Source organism: Athene noctua, chromosome 6 (assembly GCF_965140245.1).
Source record: "Athene noctua chromosome 6, bAthNoc1.hap1.1, whole genome shotgun sequence".
NCBI lineage: Eukaryota > Metazoa > Chordata > Aves > Strigiformes > Strigidae > Athene > Athene noctua.
Genome location: NC_134042.1, coordinates 4,401,177 through 4,426,864, shown reverse-complemented (window position 1 = coordinate 4,426,864; position 25,688 = coordinate 4,401,177).

Genomic DNA, 25,688 nt, shown 5'->3' with positions numbered 1-25,688 from the left:
CTCTAATATGCAGGGAAAATTACATTTTCCAGCGTAATTACTATGTCAGTCAAAAACCCCAACTCCATCATTAATTGCTTTTCTCCAGATTCCAACAGCTTCTTGTCAAGCAGTAAAACTCGTGGAAGGGGAGGGGGGAAGAATCCAGGCAGCTCATCTTATTAAGTAAAACCAACAGCGGCTCTGGGAGGCTTTGCCTGGCTGGAGTCTCTGTGGTTTTAGCGGTGGGAGCTGCAGACATCCCTGCAGGTTGGCCAGAAGTGGGTCACGTCGCTAGGGCTCTTTGTTAGGGCACAGCCATCTGCCACATCTCCTGCCTGGAACCTCCCCAGGCCAGCTCAGGCACAGCCCTTTGGGCACCACAGCAGCACACCGCAGAGCTCGCCCCCAGCAAGCCACGTGAGGCCAAACCACACTCCCTGCCAGCCGTCGAGTCCCTACACAAGATGGGGTCAAGCCCAGCTGCACCTTGAGAGGCCTGGCCGAGGAGAAACTGGTGCCACCAAGTTGGAGGGTGACACCCATGTCCTTCTGCTCGGCCCTAAGCCAAGGACCAGGGCAACAAGGAGGGAGTTACACGTTGTTATCTTTTAGATAAGACACAGAGATGTGACCAAGAGAAGCTTCTTCCTAGTGTTTAAAATCCCCTCAGAGCAGGGCAGTAGGGTGGGTGAGGAGGGATGCTGCTGGGCAGAGGTCGGAGGTGAGGGGTCACGGGGGGAGCAAGACCTACCGTGGCATGAGGATCGGTGCCCCAGTGACACCAGCTGGCACCTGCAGCCCTGCCATTGACTTGCTTGCACTCAATAAGGGTGTTCCACTCCCTTCTTAAATTTTCCAGTTTGTCTTTAATAAATAAATAAATAAATAAAATTCAAACATGATGGGCTCCTACCTTTCCATCTGGTAACAAAAGGGAGCTGAAGATCTCTTTCAAAAACTAAACCCTGGTCAGTGTAAACGAGGAAGCTAAACCTGACACCCTGCTTGTAAAAAATACCGCCATAACTTCTCCGTACTTTCGTCTGCAATAAAATCATAACGCTTTGTCTGAGAACAAAAACATTGTAAAACAATAAAATATTGGTCTTCCACTGCCTCTATCAGAAAATGGGGTTTACATGAGAAGATTTTATGCAAACACACAAGTCAGAGTTTGGGCCTTAGTAAAACATTAACAGCTTTGGGCCAGTAATCATCTGTCAGGGGCTTTATCCAGGAAAAAGAGGTGGTTATCCCTGTATATCACTGCCAAACCGCAGGGGTTCTCCTTTCTCCCCACCTCAGGGGTCTTTAAGGATAACTGACAGAGCACTGCTTTTAGCTCAGGAGGAGTGTTAGTCAGCTCCAGCTGACACACACCAGCTCCCCAGACTGTGCAACTGCAGAAATAGCTCTGACACTCTGTACGCACCTAGTGCCTTCAGCGAGCTCCCTCCCACCCCAATACGCCTGGAAAACAGTGCACAAGAAAGAACATACTCCTAACAAGCACTTACTTGCTAATGGACAAGCAAAGGGAACAGCAGAAAAAGTAAGATTTGGGGTGGGGGAATACCTCTGAGAAAGAAGGTATTTGAAGGAAAGAAATAAGAAACTGAATTAAGCTCTTTTTTTTTTATCACTTCTCACTGAAGGTGAAATCAGGAAACTGTTGCAAAACTTTAACGAACAGAAAATTTACCCAGCAACAAAAAGCTTTCCTGCAGGGAAATCCATGGAGTCCAGGGGCGGCCCTGAAACAGCCACCCGAGAGGAAAGGAAAGAGGGGATCCTTAACCACTGAGATACTTGAAATGGGACAAGGAAAATAAAAGAGAAATTGCACAGCAAGGAACAGCTTTATTCTGAATTTATTCTTTCTGGGGAGAAACAAGCCCGCTAAGAGGTTTCCAGTCCACTTGACTAATTGTTGAGGTTCTGTTCTTTCAAAACCAGAGGACTTGCTCTTCATTAAAATTTACCCTGTGAAAATTCTCCTTAAAAGCCCAGAAGTGCCACCCAGCACATGTCCCACACAGCCACGGCACATACACGGGTGGAATCACTCCTCTCCCTGCAATTAGACCTCCCCGTGTTCCTGTGTGACTTCAGCTGTACAGCAGAGAGATGCACCCAGACATCCTCTTTGTCTGCGCCGTCCGGCCTTTGCCAACAACCTCAAGCAAATTTTCCACAAAAGAAGAGCAACAAGAAGGAAACACAGCAAAGCCCTGGCCACATTGTGAGCCCTATGTGAGACCCTCAAGACAGACAGACCAACCTGGTCACTAGTGTGTACAGCCGAGTGGCAGGCAGCCTTCCCACTGTCTCTGCCTTGTTGCTACACAAGATCCTTATGCATCTTATACACAAATAAGCCACTTCAACAAGATACATAACATCACATGGATTGCGGGATGATGTATTTCCCTACTTCAACCATTTTTAGTGAAGAAGCTGCAGGGAGAGGAGACACACCGGTCCCTCTTGGGGGACACATCATCAAGCCTATTTTCTCCTTGCTCTGTCATTTTACAGTCCCTTGTGCCAGGTGTTGGCTGAGTTGCTAGTGAGCATATCCTTGGGTTAGAGTTGGGAAGTTTCTCAGAAGCAGCCTTTAATCAAAAAAGCCTTCTTGCTGAGAGAGCCTGTCCCACCCATTAACCTCTTCCACAATACCCGATTTTATTATGCTACACATGAAACACAACCCATGGGGAGGGAAGAGGAGAAGAAAACCTTGCACCAACAGGGTAACAAATTACCTTTCCTTTGTCCCTGGAAGCTCAGCCTCTGGCAGGCAGCTGAAAACAGAAACTCAGCTAGGAAGATGGGAACAAATCCACTTGCTGAGTCAATGTGGCAGCAGACAGCTTCTTGAGGCCTCAGGAATCTGCTTGTGATCCAGTGGGGTGGGTTAGGGCCAAGCGAGCAGGAAAGCTGTCAGCAGTGACCCACACCTCCTCCTTCCCAATGCTGCACACACTTGGCTCGTCCTGCCCCCAGGGACAACGAGTCAGTCTCTGGAGCTTTGGGAGAGGGCACCCTTCCTTCCTTCCTTCTGCTGTTCTTCCTTCTGGCTGTCAGGAGCATCCTTGGGACTGTCACCCCGATGAGCTCTGTGTGTTCTTCAAGGGGTGCTGCACAAGTCATGGATGGGATTTTCAAAGATATTTTCCCAAGCCCAGAGAGACTCAGTAGCAGAGAAAAGAGCACCCAGCTTGCAAAAAAAAAACCCCAACATTAACTGCTACTTTGTCAGGCAAATATTATTTATTTTTTAAACAGCTAAACCAATTCTTCTTTTTTTTTTTTTAAAAAAAAGATACCTCAGAAGTAATTCTGACATGGCCAGAGAGTCCAGTTCAGTCAATACAAGGTCTGGGGCAGGATTTGAAAACAGGAGCAAACCTGGATGCAAACCACCATTTTATGGGTGTTTTTTGCAGCAGTATTTGGATTAGATAGGAGAAACAACAGCCTACCCCTAAGAGCCCTTCAGCTCTTTGCACCCTTAAGTACAGACCCTTTGTTTGGGGAATTAAATTCCCGAAATTCAGGAAGACTTCTTGGAATGGGCCAGGGGGGCACTCACAGAAGCTTTGAGTCACCATGGCTGCATAAAAGTATTTGGAATGTGCCTTTTTTTCTGTGCATCTGACTCATTAGCTGCTTACTTAGAGATAAATCCATGGGATTTGGGGTTTTTTGCTTTAAAATACCGTATTATATCAGAAGGGAAAACTCGGTATTTCAGAATGTGCTTTAAGTTAGTGAGGAAAAATGATTGCATTTAAGACATCGCTCAGGCCTGCACCTCCGGCAACACAAAATGATGGGACTTCTACAAAGGTGCCACAATGTAAGTTCTCAGATAAACTTCAGTGATTTTTTCTGATTTTTCATTTTTTTGCTCAGCACAAAGTCCACCAGCTGGGCTGAATCATAAAATGAATATGAAATTTTATTATGAACCATATGATACCAGCAGGAGCAGAGGAAGTTGAAAACTGCATAAATGTTTAATATTGGGCACTAAAGAAAAACACTTTCCTCTTTTTCATTTTTTTTCTTGGGCTTTTCTAAAGTTGAGATCCTTCTTAATCTGTCCAGCCTGACAATCACTACTTCAGTAATGCCTTATTAAAAGGAACAGCCTCAAAACCAAACCCACACAAATCAAGAGTTCACTGGCCAATAATTAAAATGTGTCAGACCCTCATTACAGATTTCTGCCCCATCCATACTCACAGGTCACCCACTGAAAGAGCCCTTGTACAACTCTCTTCGTTAATTATGTGCAAAGTGGGTCAAGCAACATTCAAAAACTGAAAATGATGTGGTCATGAGAAAATTGCCTGGGTATTTGAAGAGTCACTGACATATCTGGCAAAAATAAAATTACCAATAAAAACATGACCCTCTCCAAGGATTTTCATTTAATCTGCATGAACTTGTGGGTTTTCAGTTCCCAGTTGATCTGTTAACTATTTTTGGATGAAATGCCTCATTCTTTATTGCTAAAACTCTACTCAACTATTAAAATGAAAATATATCTAAGAGAAAGGTAGGTCCAAGTAAAGTGCTTCAGTCGGCCTTCTCTTAGGTGAGACAGGAGCACCACATTACAACTCCTCAGTAAAATCCTACCTTTAAATCAGGTTGAGAAAGTAGCTGACTGATTTCTGCTGCTTTCCTATGGTGAAACAACAGATGTTAACGTCAATAGTACCATAAGGTGCTACCAGCAGCTCTGAAAGGATGGTAGGATAGGTGATGTTGGTATTGAGTTCAGTGACTCCACAGGGATATTGTGTCACGCCACTGAGCCATTCTTACTAATTCCCTGATTTCATAAATAATTATTAGATGCTTTCTGCCACAAGTCAAGCCCCTGGAGAAATCACTGTACATACCCAGAGACAAATATTTAAATTTTTCTCCCCATGCCCCATCTCTTCTCCCTCCAGCCACTACTGATGACTCTGCAGCCACATCCCCAGCAAGCGTTGGAAACCCGCTATGAGGGAGAAAGGCTCCAGCAGCCCCTCCAGAGCTTCCACACAGCAGGGTCTTCCAGACTGCCCAGAGCCCTGCTTAGGCACCCCAAAACCTCACTTTGTACACACAGACCTTTGCAGCACATCTGAGGAGAGGCCAAATAACCACCCTACCGCATACTTACCTGTTCCATCATGTCCCGGTGACTCGCCCCTCAGCCCTGAGTAAGGTTCACTGCCTGACCAGTGCTTCCCATGGGCAGGAGAGAACAAGCCCAGGAGCTGAACCCCTACACTTGCTCTCTTCTGCTCTCCCAAGGCCTGTGTGCACCTATCTCTAGGAGCTCACGTGGGCCAGACAAACTGGTAGCTCCCCATATAGGCTTGGTCCACCTGAATGCCATTGTGGAGCACAGCTGGCTCTTTCCAAATACTTTAGGACCAGAACATACTGATTTCCATGTCTTGCAGGCCCCCTCCATCACCTTACTGCTGTTTCACTAAGGGCTGAAATACCCTGAAGTCTCAGATGCTGTTTCTATAAAGATCACAGAACTACTGCTATGGCTACCTGGAAAAACAGGATTTTGTCTGTACCCACTTGCATAAACTAGGGGAGAAGAAAAAACTGTTGGGAGATAATGGACATGTGAGCAATCCTGTATGTGTGCACACCTCGGCAAGGACATGACAAGGACAGAGCCCTGAAGGGAGAACAAAGAACTCAGCAAACAACTCCAGGAGATGGGTTGGGCGGAGAAAGACATTGAGTGTGGCGCTTATTATCCTATCACAAGGAGGCTTGAAGCGCATGGACAAAGCTAACTATCCAATCATAAGGATTGTACCATGTTATGTTCGCGTGCACACGAGAAAGCTATAAGAGGTCTTGCTTATCCTTCAATAAATTGGTATTGCTTGATCATATTGGTCGTGTGCATGTCCATAGCTCCCGCAAAAGACCATCATCATGGCTGCTCAAAGAAAAGCACTTGCCTCAACAGACTAATATATGAGTTGAAGGGAGAGGAGTTTGTTGTGTTGCTCAGCCTGGCTTCCTCTGAAAGGTGAGACTCACACAGGCAATGTTGCCACTGGTGAGATCGGTAAGAGCACCGAGCTCTGAATGGAAATCCCTCAAGCAGCAGCACCCCTCTGCCAATGGCTTTTAGTTCTCCAGGGTGCTCAGCCTTCCTTGTGAAGGATACCTCCACCCTCTCCCTTCAACCTATGTCTGTAAGCACAGCGTTGTGTTCATTCCTGGGGTATGTGCCACTCTGGGACAACCCCTCCTCTTCTCAGCAGTGTTTCAAACATGTTCATGAGCCTGTTTCTTGCCAGTCAGGGCTATGTGGGGGCTCAGAACCAGCTGGTCAGGGCTCCAGGCAAAGCAGTCAGCATTTGGTTGGCAATACCAAAGAGACCTTGAAGATCAGAACAGGGACAGAACAAGGCTCCACTCTGGTTTTAGCTACGGACCTGTTTTCCATCCTTGGGACACTGTGGAACTTGACCACTGACACCATTGCACAGGTTATCCATGATCAAACAGCCGAGTGGCTAAAGCCTCTCTGGCACAGAGGACAGTGGCTGAAGTATCAGTATGGGGAAGCCTGGCAGGTTGATTTTATCCCATTACCTCAAACCTGCCATGGCTCCCCTAAGAGGAGCAGGGAGTTGGACTCAGTGATCCTTATGGGTGCCTTCCAGCTTGAGATACCCTGTTCCCATGGGCAGACACAGGAGGCCTGGCGCAGCTGTATCAGCACTGTGAGGGGTACATCTGCATACCACACGTGTTCTTGGAGCGGGGTCATCCAGACCACACCAGAGGACACTACATAGGGGTGGATCGAGCTCTCCTGAGGTTTGCCCATGGCATACTAACTAGGGTGCTCTCAGGACATTGAATAAGTTGCCTCACAGCCTAGATGATGTAGGCATGGCCTAAAGACCACTTCCAAAACCTCTGTAACAGAACAGACTGGAAGAAGTTATTGGTTTCCCAACACCTGAGCTGTTTTTGATAAACAGTTAACATCAAAAAGGAAGATAGCCCACAGTGGGAGAGGGACTCCTGCTGAGGCATTTACTGTGAAGCCCTTTCATGCAACTGCATTCCCCCATGCTCTGCTGTTCTCCAAAAAGCAGCATAAAGGCCTGCCTGGCTGCCTGCTGCTCTGAACAACCCTCTCACCTCCTCACTACACGAATACCACCACAACCAGAGTAGGGTCCTTCACTTTGGAGGACGACCGACCAGCTGTGGCTTCTGCAAAATCTCTCGTCCTCCAAGACGGTACTGAACATAACTGAAAACATACAGGAGTAAGAAACGGGCTATTGGCCTGAGAGTTGGTTAAGAAACTCTCAAATCTGACTTTGGCTTCTGCCACTGTTATCTCTAGGAATTTAGCAAAGCTTCCTAGTCTCCATTTCTCTGTATGTCAAATGGATGAGACTTGTCTTCTGGGAAGTGCCTCGAGTCATACAGACAACACAGAGCAAAGTAGTGTTACTTGAGGTTTTCTTACTGCCTGCTCTGAAAGCTGATCTTCTTTCCCTTTTTTTTAATTAATGTGCAAAACGTATGCTTGAAAAGTACGTGGCATGTAGGCATGTCCACTGAAGATGCTAGGAAGATGCTGGTAGAAAATGAAAGCATGAGGATTTATGGAGAAGACTGCTATTAAATCCAAACTGTCATAAATTAAGATGGCCTTATTAAATCAAAACAAAAAGCAATTAACAGACCACTTCATATGTTCTGTTTTGGAGGAGAGTCTGTCAGAAGCATGCTGAAGCTTACAGAGTGAGAGCTGTGATTACTGAGCTGTTTATTCTGAAAACAAATTACTACTTTGCTTTATTAGAAATTAAACCAGAAGAAAAATGGCCTAAATTTATACAGAATGCTTTCTTCTTACATGAGAGGAGAAGATGAAAAGGACTCAGCTTATCTGCACTGCGGGAGGACTTGATGCACCAGTCCTACATGAATGCCTCAACACCTCTTTGAACGATGGACGGCCGTATGCTCCCACCTCCCATGCCTCCCTCGCCTCACGCCACACGCCTGTGCTCCTTCACAAGTGCACTGAAATTAAGATAATGCAACAACAGAGCAATGGACCAGTAACTGAAACAAGGGGCTGAAGTAATGCTCTTGCTCTTTGTGCCACAGAGTGGCTGGAGAAGCACCTTGTCTGTCCGACGCGCAGCAGCAGGCAAAGGATTAATGAAACAGATGCTTCAGAGCAGAAGATGTTGCCCAGGTCTCCAGTATGAATGCTTTACCGAGTGCCAACTCTAATAAAAATGCTAATGTTAAAGTGAAAACAGAAGCCAGAATCTCCTGTTATGTATACCGAGGGAAACTGGGAGCGATTTTGATTAATTTTTTAATTACACTGTTCTCACCTCAGCATGAGAGGAACCAGGCCTCAGTTCCCAGTAAGGGAAAGCTGATCAGCTCTGCAAGAGCAGAGTGGTATTTTTAAAGTTAGGCTATGCCTCCATGAAGAGTCCTGGCATAGGAAACACTAAAGGGCTGTATTCTAGCAACTGCAAACTGCAAAGATGTTATTGTTCAAGTTTCCATTTATTCTGTGCCTTTTTTTTGTATGCAACTTACTACTAAAGTAAAGTATGGCTTATATTGGGGACAGGAAAAGTGACATGAGCATTATATGGAGCCTGTAAGCTGTAATATTGCTTTTTGACATATAAAAGATAGGGTAAATACTCACCTGTCAAATCAAGCAAACCACTTGCTTTTTCATTATCCCAGTAAGATTCTGTGCTTGAGCTGGTAGACTTTGCCACGGCATTTGCCTTAGTTTAACATTTTCCCTTCAGCTTAAGCAGGGGAAGGATAAAGCCAAGCTGAACAGAAAGAAAATTCAGGAAGAGCAGAAAGAGAATAGAAAAATGTTTCTTCAAAACAGGAAGCTTCCTGTTTAAACATCCACTCTTCAAACCTATTCTTTGAAAAAATCCTTTTAAAATGACTAAGCACTAGTTAAATCTCCATTTCCAGCCCTATCAATATGCCCCCACTCAAGCCATTTCTAATCAAGCTGAGACAGAAGAAGGGCAGATGGAAAGACAATGGACAACTACTCCCCAGTGGCAAAGCTAAGCTATTAGCTCAGTATTGGTCTGTGTAAGGCGAGCAGATTGTTCTGGTTCGTAATTTATTCTTCTGCTGGGATCCTGTTAACATCTCTTTACTGTGATGGAGACAGCTTTAGCTTGGCTTGGATTCCCCAAAGGCAGTCCAGGGTTGAATGGGTGCCCAAAGTCACTTCTGGAAGTTAGTTTAAGAAGAGAGATCATCTTTGATACATAAAATTTAAGGCGCTCTGTAAGTGAGGCGGCAAAAGCAACCCATGGCCATAAAAACCAGAATTAGAGTCCAATATAATCAAAATTCAGAGAACTCCATGCAGGCTCCATACACCATGTGCTCTACGAGTGTTCAAGGCTCTTTTTGTCCTTGTCAATTTTAGGCCAGTCTCTTCAGTTTTCTTAGGGATGTATGTGATGCTTAGAATAACTACTAACTGGACCTGGGAAAATGAGCAATGTGGGAAGAAAGTATAGTTTATGGCATACTGCAGTATATTATCATTGCCAACACGGAGATGGCTAAAAGAAACAATGCTACGAGATGAGCCATTTGTTATGTTGCAGAGAAGATTGAAGATAAATGGCAAAAGCAAAGTCATTCTGAGTTAGTCATTAAGGCAGAAAAACTACTTTTCCCATTTCCAGAGGAGCTTTCATCATGCTACAGAACAGCAGTAAAACACAAAGCCCACACAGAAGGTAACAACATAAGATGTGGGGAAGGGGAAAGGCCAAGAACATAAAGGAAAAGCCCATCTCATGAAGGGCACATGTTAACATCAGTACAAACTTCTCACTTGAAAGGCTTTAACTACAAGATATGGACTTTTACATAGAGTAGATCACGTAAACTGAAGGGTGGTGCCTTCTAGTTGGTTCTTCCTCCTGCCAGAAGGAAGCAAACATCCAGTGCTCAGGCCATCACCTCCTGCTTTCATACAGGCTCGTCTCCACATACAATGTGCTCTGTCTACACAGAGGGTGCAGGAGGAGTTACGGCGGCGGGGGAAGACTTCCCAGAATTTCCAGAGTGCTTTGCTGGGATGGAAATAGTACAGGCCTCCCTGCCCAATGCTGTTTCATCAGTACCTGTGAAGTCAGGCTGCCTTTCGCAATTACTCCTTTCTCCCTTGCATCAGACAGCCTCACTGACAGCCGACACAGCCCGAGTCAAAAAGGTCTCATATACTCACTTATAAATTATTTCCAAAACCTCTTGCAAGGTCCCTGGATGCTGCAGCCTCTGATGCAAAATCTGCAGTAGTTTCAGGTATATTCTATTTGCAAGGCTTATATTTCACTAGTAAGAGTATCTCCTGGTTGTTTGTTTTTTGTTTTTAAAGCAAACTATATATATAGACTACATAGAGAGACAGAGACTGTATCTGTGTATAGTGTGTTTATAGATAAACATATACACAGTATATATATAATTCCCAAGCTTCTCATTCTAACCATCGTATCTTTTCGTGTTACTACATAGGATAAAGAGGCAGAGATAGAAGGAATAAACACTGCCTGTCCGTAGCAGATAGAGTATCACACAGTCTGGAACTCAAACAATTCAAACTGGTAGGCAAGCTGCAGCTGCAGTTCCTAGTGTTATTTTTAACTCTGTTCTCCCACTCAGGCTGTCTTGTCACCTCTTTCCATCTCTGAGACACACACATTAAACCGCAGTCCGATAGTGTTATCAGCACCTTTGTCAACAAAATATATTTGTCTCCCTGAGATGGTGAAATGTGTGTCACAAATGAGATTTCTGGAGTTCAGCAGCAATCTACAGGGAAGTGTTAATTAGAACAGACTGAGTCACAAGGAAGCTCAACAGACACAAACTAATTAGCACCAACAAGTATAGCAGGGAAGCTCCGTGGAGGCAGAACTCCATCACCGGCTTCTGAGAAGTTAGCACTTTTTCTTATTTCCTAGATGTAATCTCAAAATGACATTAAAACATTTACCACCAGACCAAGAGTCCCACAACCATACAGTGGGAAGATCTGCTTTTTCTCCATCACCCAGCTACCTTCATCAACTCAGTCTATCCACAAAGATCTTCAAGATTTCATCCAGGTAGGAGAAGGTGGGTCATCAGAAAGGTATACATCCCTCCTGAGTCCCAGCTGGACTGACAGTCTATAAATGCTACCAGTTTCCTCGGGGAAAGTCCAGAATTAAACTAGACAGCTTCGGTGTAGAACAGCAAGGAGTTCTAAAAATCCAGCAGGAACTGGGGAAAAGAGGAACTAGGAAGAGCCATTCAGCATGTCAGTTTACGAGCTTACAGCTTAAATATTGCTGAATAGCTGACACTAGTCAAGAAAAAAAGTGCTTCCTAAGTGTCTCATCAGATGTTCTCCAGATGAATTTCCATTTTTTCCCAGATGTAACCTAGCAGATGGACTTGTGCATGAGTAATTCTGTAAGCAGATAGATAGAGTCTGGGGATGCTAAAAAAATAAGATAAAATTAGAAAGCAGTACGAAGCATCATATTCAATGCTTGTTTCTCACATTCCTGTGCTCATTAATTTCCTCATTTGTAAGGGAAAAGATTTCAGACTGAATATAATTATAATTATACATAATACTAGTAAAGAGTGGGTCAGCATCCATGGTTTCCCCAGCTGCTGGCTCATAGCTATAAAATTGAAAGTAAAACTGTAAGCTAAAGAATCCATACCCACAAACACCTAAGAAGACTTCAATAACCTTATTTGCTAAATTTTGCCTTTGCACCATGGCTATTTAAAACACTATGTGTTCACCAGTTCATACCAGTTCATCTCTGCCAAGAGCACAAGCTCCTTCTTGATTCAAGCATGTAGTTCCTTTAATAAACACAACAAGGGTAGAAACTCTTTGGTATCTTGTCCTCTTACTTCTTTTGGTCAAGAACTTACCTCAGCTGATGGTTACATTCTTTCTTCTCCACTCCAGTCTAAATGTGCTTGACAGGAATAAAAGAACATAGTGTTAAAACTGGTTCCTAAACAAAAGTCAAAGTACAGGTCCAGTCAAAGATAATGGGAGCTGTGGATGCATAACACATGCTAAGAATAAACCATTTCAGCATGCTTTTAGATACATGTGTTCAAGAATTTTAACAACAAGCACCTTTTGGCACAAATTGGATTAAAATAAGGTTTTTCAACATTAATGCTGTGACTAGTCCCTACTAGCCCATATAAATTTCTAAAAGCATCTGCTCTCAAAACTGAATTTCAGATCTCAAAGAAGGCAGGATTAGAAAAGCAGGGAAAGAAAAAGTGTCCTTGCCTGCATTCCTCATCTTGGCTCTGCTGGGAAAATAAACAAACCAAGCCAAACCAAACACAACGACAAGGATGTTAGGTTCAGCACTTCAGAGAACCATCCTTTCTGAACCGAACACTTAGCAACAGGAGAGTCTATCATCTGCTGTCATTAGGGGAGACAAGACCTTACAGTCTGATGGCTGAGGCCATCATCTTCACCTGTGCCTGGGTCAAGAAGGAACTAATGGGCCAAATGCTTTTATTACTGCATCTTGATAGCACAATATATGATCACAGCAGTTTACGAAGGATTAAAATAAATGTACATCCTCTTTAAGCCCTGTTTTCTTTCCTTTACACTAGTAGAGAACTGGGACCACTATTATCCACTCACAGTAACGCCACAGGACCTCCTGCTACAGAAAGGAGCTGATCAGCTATCCGTTGTGTGCTGAAGCAGATGGTGTGTAAATACCAGGAGCCTAACGATACCTAGCACTTCAGACAGCCCATTTCGTCTTCACAGCAGAGTTTAAATTAAACTGCAAATGCTGCATAACACATAGGGACAGATTCTTTCTTCTCACAAATCATTGCGATCAGAACAAGCTCCAGTCAAGTCAACAAAAATAGAGGTGTAAAACAAGTATCAGAAGAGAATCAATGTTCTTCGAAGACACACATGTTAACGAGGGCATCAAGATTACTTATATCAGGTGATTGTAACTGCATCAATAACCCAAGATCTGTGCAGATCTGTTTCCCTGCTCCCCACTACTTTCACCCGGAGAAAAGCAGAGGGACAGAACTGTACTAAGCAAGCCTCGATTTCTAATTGCTTGGACAATCTGAAAGGGAATTATATTACCTAAACCAAAGCAGACAAGCAATTTAACATGCTTTGCATAACTAAGCTACACCTCCAGTGTACCTCAGACCACTTCAAGCATTTGCCTCGTAGGTCAACTGAAGCCTTGTGGACAGCAGTTTGAAAGACATCACATTAAGACCCCTTCGCTTACAGATAATTTTCTTATTGTTATTTAGCCATTTGCATGAGCTATGACAATGTAAATTGCTTTCTCCTCTTGCTGCTAATTCCTCACCATCCATCAGGGCAAGGTGAAATCCGGCCGGGTATATTCACACACTCCACTATTTTCCAACCTTGTCTATCACCCCACAGTCAATGACGAGCGATAGGCTTGCAAAAGACCTGAGATACAGACTAAAACAAAGCCTGTGGTCAAGCAAAGAATCAGTTAGGCTCTTAGAAAGCAAATCCCTTCTCTAAGACTATTCACCAGACTGCTGGCTATGAGAGACAGAATTCTAAAAACATGGTTTTCTTTTCATTATTATGCTGTCTCTTTCTTATTTCCCTTTCTCCCGGGAGAAATGGGTAAGGGAAACACTGTTACTTTTGTTTACAGTTCATTTTAATTCTGAGCTCAGAGGAGAGCACAAGTGAGATCCAGGCTTGCAATCCATTTCACTGTTTCGCCTGTGCTAACAAAGAGACACTGAAGACTGGGTTGCAAGCATCATATCGAAGGACTTATTTGAAAAAAGAGGAAAAAATATGAAATATTTTGCTTTTTCTCCCTCCCCTCCAAACACACACCCCATTCTAAAAATAATTTTCCTTTCCCCTTGAGCAATAAAAAGAATAATCCTATGCAGTATCAACTGTACACCCAAGAGAGGAGGCACCAGGTACAAATTTGTTTAATACCTGATCAAAGGCTCTGTGTAGCATAAGGGAATCCAAAATCCTAACCCATCTGGGGCCAGTTAGAGTGGCACTGGTATAACTACTCTGAAGTGTCGAAGTGTAAAGCATGTACTGATTTGCTCCTTTGGTTTTGGAAAAAGCAGGCTAGCTCCTGCACAGGCCTACCGCCCTGCTTTGTCAGAAAGCTCCACTAGGTCTGTCTGACTTGATGCAACATGCTTTGCGTTCTTACAGTTGCACAAACTGATTATGAAATGAGATGTGATGATTAAATACATTCATTATCAAACACCTAGATCAGCATGGTGGATTTTTTATTCAAATATCCTCATCTGAACAGTAAAAAATTGCTTAGAGGGTGTTTTGTACTTATGGGTATGCCGTATGGGTAATTGAGAGACCTTGTATAGCACACGGTTGCTCTGATTTGCTCCTCTCTTTGTACACACTGGGAAGAAGAGCAGAATTAAGGATCAACTTTTCCTCATTGTTGCAGTCAGACCAGAAAACTCACCTCAGAATATTTATTTTAGTCATTTCTTTACGGCATCATAAGTTATAAAGTTTTGAGAATGGTCAGTGTTAGGTTCATGGTTGGACTGGATCACCTTCAAGGTCTTTTCCAACCTGGATGATTCTGTGAAGGGCCTTGGTGCACTGTACTTGATTATATTGGAACAGCTGAGCCCACACCTCTGTACTGGAAACCTTGTGGCCCACATGGTAAAGCCATTCATGACCCAAAACCCATGCCCTTACAGTCTCTATCCAGATGTAGTAAGGTAACGGTAGCAAACACCACTTCTGTTTTTTCTTGGCCCTCCAGGCTCTGTACCATTCCCAAGTGCAGAAGGTACTTCAGGACCCACCAAGTCATCTTCCACAGTGACCCCTGAGAAATGAGCAGGACAATGCAACTTAATCTGGTGCTACTCACGAATTACAGCCTGCACGTAAGAGAGAATCCAGTTCATTTCACGTACCTGAAATGCAGAGATACAATATATGTACCAAGTTATTAATGACTTATAATATAGTAGTACCCAAGGTCCAAAGTCCCAGACGAGGCACATTTCATGTAAGTCCTCTAAAGTCTGGTTCAAAAGTGTAGGGACCTTCACACACAAAACCCAGAATACCGTTCCTTAACACTTGGAGACAGTCACTTGCTCCTACAAATTCTATTGTACAACCTGCACTTTAAATGCAAAGCCCCCTGGTGCTAGCAGTAATGATTTGGATTAGCACTGTGATTCTCCCACTGCCAGGGAAATAAAAATCTCATAGTACCACTCTCCGAGATTTCTGTGGCAACTCAGTGAATAACGGTAAAAGCAGCTGCAAAATAGCAAGTGAACAAAGACTACAGAGATATAATGGTGACTCAACAACCTTTCAATTGAGCTATTAAAGTGTCTGCAGTTCCCTTTATGCTGCAGGTGAATCAAAAGTGATTGAGCAGAATTAATCTCTCCCTAGAGCATTTAAAAAATGTTAAAGTTTCAGCGCAGACTTCCTGGGCTCTTTCAAACCTGAGTTTCTTAAAAATTCCTCCCTGCTGTAACACCAACGAACTGAATGTCCAATGAACTGAATTTCAGCAGAGCTGAGTTTTGGAGGACTGAGTTAAAAGAATTATGTGAATTAGAAGTGTATATATTGAGATTATAAGCTTCCAGTTGAAATATATAAGCCTTCAGGAAATACCAATATCGGACTGCAAGTTCTCTTGGTCTTTTACCAAGCACCTATGCACGTGAGGTACTCACCTTGTCTGTGGAGCTCTGACTGACTGCATGAGAATTTTTCAAAATTCCATACTGAGATCACAGATATTCAGGCATGTGAACAGACACTTTATGGGTTTAGCACTAATTTAAACATTTATTTAGGAGCCCCATGTGAAGAACAGGCTCCACAGCTCTGGCCTGGAAACCCAAAAGCCCGACTGATACATGTATATCCAGTTCTTGTGTTGTTTTATGATCTAAGAAGAGCAATTTTCCTTACCTTGCAACAAATACCAAAACTATAAACAGCAAGGGTTTTATGAAGATATTGCTGAATGAAGGACAAAGGAAAACAAATTGCCGAGTAAAATGATTAACGCGGAAAAGTCAAAGCTCTCTGGGGAAAAAAAAGAAACCACATCACAGGTTTTTAAAGTTTACAAGAAAAATACAATCTGTACATTTTCCAAATGTTTGGATAGGCTTCTCTTCTCCTTCCCACAAACACAGTCTCTCCTAAACAGCTTTGTATTTTGGATTCAGACCAGGACTACAGAGCCAGAGGTGTCATAGGAAACTTATTTCAGGTGCATAAATGATGAGATTTGGCTGTAAGTGAATTTTGGATGGCAGTTTATCCAACCCAGACCTTAGCTACCTGACACTTAGCCCCGAAGTGGGCAGGCACTAAAAAAGAACAAAAGCATAACATTGCTCCTTCAGGAAACAGAAAGAAAAAAACCCCAACTATTCTAGGACACATGCAGAAACCTTAACATAACACTGGGACATGTGAAGTTTTTGTTTGTATAGATTGTTGCCTCTAAGGACAAGTTTACTAATGGAAGTTGATTATCAGATACAACTAGTTGCAGAATAACAAGAAACCCAGCTGGTTCAGCTGTTAGTGTTGCTGCTCCCTGCAACATTCTTTCTTTTGAGAGAAAATTCAATACACCTCTGCTAGCCCTCCTATGCGATACAGAGTTGAAGAGAAAATTCAACGCGGGTTCTTCCCCCACCTCTCTCTAGGACATCCCAGTATCACTCAGTACAGCAAATCCAAGAAGGTGGGGCTTTAAAATACAGACTCAGACCTCCCAAAAATCAACAGCAGCTCATATCTCCTTGCAATGACAATTGTCAGTCTTTCTATGCCCTCTGTCAGTTTGGTTCTGGTTTCTAAGGGACCAATTTCATTTTTGTCTTCCTTGGGTTTGTTGGAATTTCTCCATACTTGCATTCGTGCTATAATTTGAGTTTCTAGACATGTAATTACTCAAAAAGACTGACAGCCTTCATGTGAAAAACTCTAATATTAAGGCAGTTCAACATCAAGTTTGCTTTGTCCAAGTAAGAGCATGGGCTGCTCAAACCTTCATTGCTGTCTTTCATTTCTACAATGTGCCTGAGCAGAGTTTTGAATCTGAAGACCTCAAACTATAACTGAGCAAACTCATAACCAAAATCTGACTTTTGTAAGTCAAGAAGGGAAATCCTTCACTGATCTCCCCTCCACTCACAGCCAGCCAGGACCCAAACAACGAGGAGAAAGCCTAGAGATGCACAGGCTCTTGGGGATCTAGATGAATTAAGAACTGTGTCTGTAATAGTAACAACAATTTCTTTTTCTAGAGACACACATGCAAGATTGCATCTACAGTAGTTCTTACTTTCAAAAAGCATTATTGTAGAGAAGTGATTGGACTATAAGGGTGTCCCTATTTGTCAGCTGAGTTCTAAAAATTTAATAAAAATTCACTTTTTATGAAGCAACAGCATCTCTCAAGAGTTTTCTGTACAATACACCGGAGAAGTGGCTGAAGACATTTGGCTTTTTGCCCCTCATAACCATTGAATATATGTGAGCATCTAAATGTAATCGCACAACTTGTCCTGCTCTATTACTCACATCATGGCTTATCACGCTGGATACTTAGTGCATTTATGAACATATTTAATGCCAACATAAGCAACAGAAGAATTAGCCAAAGAGTAATTACCTGTTCTTAGCTTTTACTTCAGGTTTAAGCAAGGCCAGATCATTGAAGGCAGGTATTCATAGAATTATAGAATCATTTGGCTTGGAAGGGACCTTAAAGATCATCCAGTTCCAACCCCCTTCCACTAGCCCAAAGCCCCGTCCAACCTGGCCTTGAACCCTGCCAGGGAGGGGGCAGCCACAGCTGCTCTGGGCAGCCTGTGCCAGGGCCTCACCCCCCTCACAGGGAAGGATTCCTTCCTTACATCTAATTTAAATCTGCCCTCTGTCAGTTAAAAACCATTACCCTTTTTCCTATCCCCACACTCCCTGGTAAAGAGTCCCTCCCCCCTTTCCTGCAGCCCCTTTCAGCCCTGGGGGGCCGCTCTAAGGTCTCCCCGGAGCCTTCTCTTCTCCAGCTGAACCCCCCAGCTCTCTCAGCCTGTCCTCACAGGGGGTGCTCCAGCCCCCCCAGCATCTTCGTGGCCTCCTCTGGCCCTGTTCGAGCAGGTCCGTGTCCTTCTTATACTGGGATTGCTTTTAGGATTCTGCTGATGGCATTTACCATGGATTGCCGTGGACATGGATTTCAGCCAGTACCGTGGCCACAAGCAGCCGCCACTAATTCCCACAGGCCCCCAAGGCAGATCGCGCTCTGCTCCTCCTGCCAGAAGAGCTGCCATGCTTTGTCAGACTCCTGAAGAATATAGATATTTGCCTCTCCAGGTTACTTGCAGATCTTAGGAGAGAAAAAACCCTTTTATTGAAGTCTATCCAGTTCATCCTCAAAGGACTGACTGGATGCAGATAAAGTGTAACTGAAACAGGTAACTGAACTTTGGCTGTACTCAGCCTCAGAGCAGAGTCCATACCGGACCGTGTCTTGAAGGGGTGAGTTTCATCCTGAACCTCATTCCCCCCTTCCTTGAGTGAATTCTGATCATTCTCTAGGAATACAGCACTTGCAGCTCCTGGGATACAGCACAGATCTGATATCAGACCCAGAAGGCAGAAAACCCGTTATCTGTACAGAACCCACAATATCCCTGCGCTCCATCTGAGTCTCTGCTCCTGCTGAGAAGAACATCACCACATGTAGAGTCCGACAAACACTGAAGAAGAAGAAGATACTGAAAAACAAAATCCCCTCTAAGAATTAATGTGTGACTTGAGACTGGTGAATACAGAGGTGGGATAAGCTAAAGCTATGGAGGCTTAACAAAACTGGCAGGGTCAGTTACCAGATAATGGCCACTTCCAAACGTCTTATCTCAATTACCAATAATCAGGCTACAAGCAGTAAAAAGAAACTTCATTGAAGTAATTTGATTTTAACGAGGAGGGTTTCAAAAACTAAAATTAAAAAATGGACTAAGTGAAAAGTAATTCTAACCAGTTACAGCAGCGGGGTGGAGGACTATTTTCCCAACAAAACCGTACCATTCCTTCATTGCTTCAAGGCTTCCTACCTTGCCTACAAAAAACTGGTTGGTGAAAAATCCATTTTGTTCATTTGTTCCTGGAAAAAATATGTGAGTGATCAGAGGCAGGCTGTGTACCTTAACCAGCAGAACCCAGCAACGTTCTTGTGGCCTGTAGGTACCAGTGAAGGACCGGGTAGGGCAGGGTTTGTGGTCAGAAAACTATCTTAGATTAGATCAGATAGTAGAGCTGGGAGAAACAGAGAGTCTTTGGGGCACAAAAATCGGAATTAGGTGCTGCCTGTGTGCTTGAAAGCATCTTTGATTTTTCCAGCTATATTTGCTAGTTTAATACAATACATTATCTCTACAAATCTTGGATTACCTGTGCCCTTAGATTGTTACAATTTGACAACACACTAAACAAAAATAATCAATGAACAAGAAAAAAAAATCATGTTAAAAAACTGAATAGTAGTTACAAGTTCAGCATGCCCCTAAATTTAAAGCCTGTTAAACTGATTTTCTTCCTTGACAAAGTATATTCTATATTGGGTCACAGAGTCTCAGGGACATGAAGTTTAACTTCATGACTGATTTGCTGGTTTCACCACAGTGATTGATATGAATAAGCATATTATCAATTAATTATCTCCCCCCTCCCCATGAAAGGCAAAGTATACAAAACTAGTACACATATTTTTAATTTATTGCCTTTATCTCTAAACAAAGGTCTTTGAGACACAGGGCTGGGTCCTGACATTTGTGGAAATGGAAGCACAGGGGCAATGCCAAACTTTTTTTCCTTGTGCCCTAAACTGACAGAGGGGAATTTGCCCTGTCAGAAGCAAATTAGGACTGATGCTGCTTATAGTACCAAACCACCCCCGAACACGTGAAATGACTGCCCATCTTTTTGGAATTAGCCTGTGTCTACAGACCTCAGCAGATAACTGGCATCACATAAATAAACAATTTTTTAAAAGGTGCATTGAGTTGACAGAATGAGTCTCAAACCAGAGAACAGGAACACGTTCATTATGCTGACAGACCCCTTTGACACCTCTCATGCAGATGATACCGTTAATCCCGATGAATATTCAATCTCCTCTGAGCAGGACCCTGAAATGCAATGCATAAATTCACACCTCTCAAATAGGACATCTTTTGGAAGCCATCCAAACACAACATTCTCCACCCATTTTTCCACTTTGGCTTGTCCTTTTGATTTCAATTAATTAAATATTATTGCATATGACTATATGTACATAGCAAAGAAAACTACTGTGTTCTCCAAGTTCAGGCCTCAATACTAAGGCCATACACATACCACTGGCACATGAACAAAAACTATTTTTCTCCCCTTAACACACATTTTTATGCAATAAAACGCTTCGTTGAGATATGACAATTAATTGCACTTGATGGCAAAACAAACATTCTATGGGAAACAATTAAGCAAATAATTAGCATTTTTAATGGGTAACCAGTACCTAAGGCTTAGGGTTAACGCAGGTCCCACACCTTGATGTAGCCCACAAAATAAATAAAAAATCCTGTGGGTCTTCACTGTTACCATGGAAGCCTGAGGACATCAACACCCTCATGATCCAGAAGATCCTGGGGCTAAACTACTAAACATTCTTCTTGTCTGTGGAAATGAGAATGTACCAGAGGAAGAATTTCACTGAATACCAATCGTTGAAGGTGGGAATTGAATACAGGGTCACTAGGAGCAGTTACAGAATAGTAATTGCCACAGACAATCTGCCACAACACACAAAAAGTCAACTTTTCCACCAAGCAGTTATCTCAGAGACATACTTGTCCCGCAGAGCAGGGTGACCTCTGTGGAGCTGGCTAATTCTGACCACCAAGGAAAGCTTCACTGGTAACTGATGGAAAATGTTATTATTTCTCCCCTCACATCTGACAGCACTGGTTTTAATTTTGTTCTGACTTAATGGGACTGGATTCCATTAACACTATTCATTAGATGCCAACAGTTCACAAGTGACAAGTGCCTTACAACAGTCAAAGCAAACATTTTTCTTTTACCCATGGAGGAGATGGCAGCAAAAGGAAGATCTGAAGAACAGTTCAGGTTTTAAAGCAAAATTCCAGGACAGCTTTGATTAAGTAACTTGGCACTCATTTGCAAAACTGTTTCTAACCAAGAAGTTCCTGTAATGACTCTGATGGACAGATTCTCAGATTACTCAGCACAAAACATGTGGGCACTCTGAAACCTTTTTCCATTTATCCCAGTCCCTGAAGAGGAGTTTCCACCCAGTGCCTACATACCACGCCCACCTTTCCTCCTGCAGGCATTACAACATGCCCTAAGAAATGCACAGCCTCAGATTCTCCTCTGTAAGAGCAAGAGCTTGCAGAGGCAACAGCACTTTGGATCCTGTGAACTCAGACTTCTCTGTCAAAAGAATCTCAATCAAGTGCCCTTGACAATGAGCTGGAACTAGGATAGGCTGTTAATCCACGTTACCTACAGATAAGTGGTCGGAACAGGTTTGCCAGGATCTACTCTATTTCACTGGTCAAAACTGGGCAACTTTCAGGAAAAAGTAGCACGGCTACAGCAATTCCAGTGCAAAATGGACAAAATTCCACACTAAAACGAACATCTAATTTTTCTTCGTCATCATCTCAGAACCCAGGAATCTAGCTGCAGGCTTTCTTTGTCAAGCCAACGCCATCCTCTTACTCAGAAACCACTCAGCTGTCACCACCAGGCCCTGGTACAATATATTTCACATGAAACACCATAAGGAAGCAAGCAGCACCATTCTCCCTCAATGAAGTTTCAGTTACCTTCATGGGTCACCCCACAAAGAGCACACTGCAGCAATCTTACAGTGTTTTGTGCATTTTGCAAAGATACTCGAACTCGGGGAAAAACTCACAGACAAAAGGAGCGTGACCTTGCTTCAGAGGGGTTTGCAGTGCTTCTCAGGGCAGAGACTCCCTTTATGTATGTCTTGTAGATACAAAGAACATAGCCTTAACAAAATAGAAGCTTTGATCTAATTTCCTCCTTTACCTACATGCACCTGAGCCGAGCAGAATACCTGAGGTAAAATCTTGTCTGTTCAGGGTCTACTCAGAAGGACAAAGGATTAATAATATTAAGACTCAATGTCCTGGACAAAAGGACATCACCTCCCAACGGGGTCCTCTTCTCACTTTAAGCACTGAGGCATAAATAAAAGGAGTATCTTTGTGTGAGCTTCTAAGAAGCTTACTGAGAAGGCTGAGCAGTTTGAGAATGTAAAAAGAGGACCATGATGTTTACATAATAGAATTGCTTCAATTAAGATTGATCAGAAGAAGATATTCTTTAAGCATCCAATAGGGTTTTGTCAGGGGGGGGAGAAAAGAAAAAAAAGTCAGTATACCAATCAATGTAATTACTTTAACCAGATCATTAGATTCTTTCTCCCTGCACAACTCCATCCACTCTACACAGTGTGATCTCTGCAGCAAACAAGAAGGGATGAAGCAACTTTAATCCCTCTATAATCCCCTTCATTCTCAGAGCAGGTCCACCATGGTCAAAACTACCTGCAGTCTCAGTAACGATCTTTTCTACATGTTTCATATGTAAGTCAAAATCAAAATTAACTGCAAGAAGAAATTCTAGAAAAACCCAACAGAACAGAAGCATCATAAAGTGACCTCACAGTGTCATCCTCAGGGATCAACGGCAGTGCTGAGCCTACCAGCCCGCCTGGCAGCCCTCCTTTACCTGGGCAAGCACAGGAGGAACAGTTGCCTTTGTACTGATCAGCTGGAGATGGAACAAAGCAAACTGCCAGCGGGGTTTAGAAGTGCCAGCACCCAGAGGGTTCTGCGGGACATCTGCCTGCAGGGACGAGGCCCTCTTCATCCCCTGCTCCTGCTTCCTTTGAAGTACTATGAACATTCTACACCTCGTGGGAAGCTGGGTCAGGCAGATGATTCAGCAGAAAATTTGGGTTAATTTTCCTGGATTGCCCAACGGGGACATGCCAAAGGAACGAGGGAGAGTCAGACTGTCATCTCTGGCAGCAGAGTCAACTAAGATCCTGGCTGATAGCAATCATGGGTTCCTCTCCAGAGGGTGTAGGATATGGCACACTTTCTTGGACTCCTCTGTCTTTCCTCCTACTTGCTTGACTCCTCCTGACCTCTCTTCTCCTGTCTCCAACTAGTGCACGGCATATCCATCATCGCTCGCTCTGCTCACCATCAGACTGGTCAGTAGTAAGCGATGGGACAGGCTTAACCTTTCAGTGAACAAAAGACCTTAAGGTTCAGCAATAAAAAAATTAAAGTCACTGCGGCACACACATGACATTGCTTAAAAATGGGCAACTTCTTACAGAAAGGGAAGGCTTACTCATGAGCCCAAAGGCCACCCCTCTGCCAAAGCCCAAAACTGGCTTCCAAGGATTTGGGGCACTCCAGCTCCTGGAGAAGGCAGCTGCTAGGATGTGTTTGATTGTTTGTTTTAATGTAAATACTCTCCTTCTAGTCTTGTTCCTGGGAAAGGCTGGACATTTTTTTTTAGATGGAAATCTAAAAATGATAACTAGATAATAGATAAATATCCCAGACAGAAAATTCCAGCCCAAATGCTTATGATTTGCTAACACCATAGTCCATTGAGAAGTGCTTAGGACAGAAAGCTGAGGTGATCTTAGTAGGTGTACTACCAAAATTTCTTACTGCAATTAGAATAGAGACAAACAAAATATAAATCCTTTAAAGCTGATGCTAGATAGCATTGACAGGCAGTGTCTTTGAACTGGCACAAGTTAACCCCGATTGACGGGTAAGGCTTGTACCAGCAGGTAGCTTTCTACGCTATAGTTTTCCTTTTAATTAACATGGTTAGATATCGGTGGAAGCCTGTATGGAAAGTTCTCTTCAAAACTACTCACAGGGCATCCTCCAGCAAAACCTCTCAAGGGTCAAGGGCAGGAAGCAGCACAGGCAGGCAGCCAAGCCAGCACGCTCCCTGCAGATGCACTTACCCTATTAACTGGCCGTCCTGCTGGGTACAAAGGCTCTGCCCCTCACCTTGTGAGGCAAGGATTGAAATGATGGTGGGTTGGAAGTGGAGATCTAATAATAAAAATCAAGGCTGAAGCATCATCTCAGGTGCTTATCTGAGTGGTCGCTGTTTTGAAAAGAGAAAGGGAAGAGGTAAGCAAAAGAAAAGAGCAAGGGGACACCCTCTTCTGCCAGGGTCTGCCCTGCCCTGTCTGCACAGCAGCCACAGTTCCTGGAGCACTAACCCATCCGGATTTTGAAGTTTATAAGCCTGGAATGAGAATTTATCCATTTGTTCTTAGCAGATTTATTTGGCTGCTTTCCAAAGCTCTGGTCTGCTCCAGGGGTGATGCATTTTGTTGTTGTTTCGAGAAGTTTAATTAGGCAACTGGAACCGAGTGCCAGAAATAACCTCTGCACAGAGTTCTTCCCAAAATAAAATCTGATTACTGTAAGTAAGGTCCATGCCTTGAGAGAATTTGCAACCCTCACACTGTTTTCAGTCCAGCTTTTCTCTTCATTCATTTGGGAGCATGAAAAAAAAGCACAGACCAGTCAGATGATGGCATTTCTCAGTGACACTTACTGGGTATCTGCTCATCAGCTAATTGTTTTTGAAGCTTCAGATGCTCATATAGCACATAATCTGGAAATTATCTTTGGACAGGGGGATAGCAAAATAACTATGCATTTCCAACCGGAATTTAAATTTAATGTCTCTCTTGCAGGAGGCCCTGTGTGCAGTCACACTGCTGTAAAGCAGCTTTCTGAGAAGTCAGGGAAATGGCAGCAATGTGACAGCACCATGTCTTTCACTTTAGAGCTACCTGCTTCCAACACCACAGCCAAGCCACTGCAACTTTCAACAACTTCTGACTGCCACATCGCTCACCGACTGTTGCACGGTTAAATTCAGCACTGCCTTGGGAAATTAGAGAGCACTTACAACTACAACAAAATTCACAGAAAGAAGACAGGCAGTCTTCCCCCTTATGCTGGCGAAATGGGACTTCCAAGAATGAGAGATTAACCCAATCTTTGTAGGAGAAGTCTGGAATTGATGCCTCCCTGGAAAGGATCCATCTCTCTAATGTCATGGAAAAAAGCCCTGAAACAAGCGAAGAGCCGTCTCCCTACTCCTTGAAGTTCCATCCAAGTTTTATTGCTTTATAAACAGCAGGAAAATTAATGCGACTTCCTTTCCCTTGTTTGTCTTACTCAGAAAACAACAGCAGCCTGTCAAGCAATAACTGAATGTAAAAATAAAATTTAAAAAAAAAAAAAAAAGGGGGGAAAGAGCTGGGTCTGTCCTGCCAAAGCAGTTCTCTATTCCACCCCTGGGAAGGCAGGCAGCCACCAGCAGTGGGTGAGGACACCCCCTCTCCATCAGATCTATA